Consider the following 2,247-nt stretch of genomic DNA (forward strand, 5'->3'; position numbering starts at 1 on the left):
AAGATCCCTAGCTTCTCTATTACAGAGAGAGGCATGAGGTTTACACTTGACCCTAAGTCACACAGAGCCTTCTTGAAGGTCATGGTGCCTATGGTACAAGGTATTGAAAACTTCCCAGGATCTTGTTTCTTTTGAGGTAATTTCTGCCTAGACAAGTCATCTAGTTCTTTGGTGAGCAAAGGAGGTTCATCCTCCCAAGTCTCATTTCCAAATAACTTGTCATTTAGCTTCATGATTGCCCCAAGGTATTTAGCAACTTGCTCTTCAGTGACATACTCATCCTCTTCAGAGGAAGAATACTCATCAGAGCTCATGAAAGGCAGAAGTAAGTCCAATGGAATCTCTATGGTCTCATTTTGAGCCTCAGATTCCCATGGTTCCTCATTGGGGAACTCAGTAGAGGTCAGTGCACGCCCATTGAGGTCTTCCTCAGTGGCATCCACTTCCTCTCCTTCCTCTCCAAATTCGGCCATGTTGATGGCCTTGCACTCTCCTTTTGGATTTTCTTCTGTATTGCTTGGAAGAGTACTTGGAGGGAGTTCAGTAATTTTCTTACTCAGCTGTCCCACTTGTGCTTCCAAATTCCGAATGGAAGACCTTGTTTCAGTAATGAAACTTTGAGTGGTTTTGATTAGATCAGAGACCATGGTTGCTAAGTCAGAGGGGTTCTGCTTAGAATTCTCTGTCTGTTACTGAGAAGATGATGGAAAAGGCTTGCCATTGCTAAACCTGTTTCTTCCACCATTGTTGTTGTCGAAACCTTGTTGAGGTCTCTCTTGATTCTTCCATGAGAAATTTGGGTGATTTCTCCATGAAGAATTATAGGTGTTTCCATAGGGTTCTCCTAGGTAATTCACCTCTTCCATTGAAGGGTTCTCAGGATCATAAGCTTCTTCCTCAGATGAAGCATCCTTAGTACTACTTGGTGCATTTTGCATTCCAGACAGACTTTGACAAATCAAATTGACTTGTTGAGTCAATATCTTATTCTGAGCCAGTATGGCATTCAGAGTGTCAATCTCAAGAACTCCTTTCTTCTGACTAGTCCCATTGTTCACAGGATTCCTTTCAGAAGTGTACATGAATTGGTTATTTGCAACCATTTCAATTAGCTCTTGAGCCTCTGTAGGCGTCTTCTTCAGATGAAGAGATCCTCCAGCAGAGCTATCCAAAGACATCTTGGATAGTTCAGAGAGACCATCATAGAAAATACCTATGATGCTCCATTCAGAAAGCATGTCAGAAGGACATTTTCTGATTAATTGTTTGTATCTTTCCCAAGCTTCATAGAGGGATTCACCATCCTTCTGTCTGAAGGTTTGGACTTCCACTCTAAGCTTACTCAATTTTTGAGGTGGAAAGAACTTTGCCAAGAAGGCATTGACTAGCTTTTCCCAAGAGTCCAGGCTTTCTTTAGGTTGAGAGTCCAACCATGTCCTAGCTCTGTCTCTTACAGCAAAAGGGAATAGCATCAGTCTGTAGACCTCAGGGTCAACCCCATTAGTCTTGACTGTGTCACAGATTTGCAAGAACTCAGCTAAAAACTGATGAGGATCTTCCAATGGAAGTCCATGGAACTTGCAATTCTGTTGCATTAGAGAAACTAATTGAGGCTTAAGCTCAAAGTTGTTTGCTCCAATGGCAGGGATAGAGATGCTTCTCCCATAGAAGTTGGGAGTAGGTGCAGTAAAGTCACCCAGCACCTTCCTTGCATTGTTGGCATTGTTGTTGTTTTCGGCTGCCATGGCTTTTTCTTCCTTGAAGATTTCTGTTAGGTCCTCAACTATGAACGTGTGCCTGACAACCACCTCCGTTCATAGAGATTTGTGCTTTAGCTTCTCTTAGCTTTTGCTTCAAGGTCCTTTCAGGTTCAGGGTCAGCTTCAACAGGAATGCCTTTGTCTCTGCTCCTGCTCATGAGAAGAGAACAAGAAAATATGGAATCCTCTATGTCACAGTATAGAGATTCCTTGAGGTGTCAGAGGAAAAGAAAAATAGAAGGCAGAAGTAGAAAATTCGAACTTATCAAAGAAGATGGAGTTCGAATTTTGCATTAAGGAATAGTGTTAGTCCAAAGATAAAAGGATGTGAGAAGAAGGGAAGTAATTTTCGAAAATTAAGTAAAAGATTTTAAAAACATTTTGAAAAACACTAATTGATTTTCGAAAACAAAAGTGGGAAAGAAGTAAAGTGATTTCTGAAAAAGATTTTGAAATTAGAAATCAAAAAGATTTGATTGAAAACTATT

General features: G+C 40.8%; 1 non-coding gene across 1 annotated transcript; it reads left to right on the plus strand.

Moving 5' to 3' along the window:
- The first annotated feature begins 1,232 nt into the window (after positions 1 to 1,232).
- LOC130971785 (small nucleolar RNA R71) lies at positions 1,233 to 1,340 on the plus strand. Its single transcript, XR_009082995.1, has one exon. It is a non-coding gene; the product is annotated as a small nucleolar RNA R71 (small nucleolar RNA).
- The last annotated feature ends 907 nt before the right edge of the window (positions 1,341 to 2,247 follow it).

Source organism: Arachis stenosperma, chromosome 3, assembly GCF_014773155.1.
Source record: "Arachis stenosperma cultivar V10309 chromosome 3, arast.V10309.gnm1.PFL2, whole genome shotgun sequence".
In the NCBI taxonomy this organism is placed as follows: Eukaryota; Viridiplantae; Streptophyta; class Magnoliopsida; order Fabales; family Fabaceae; genus Arachis; species Arachis stenosperma.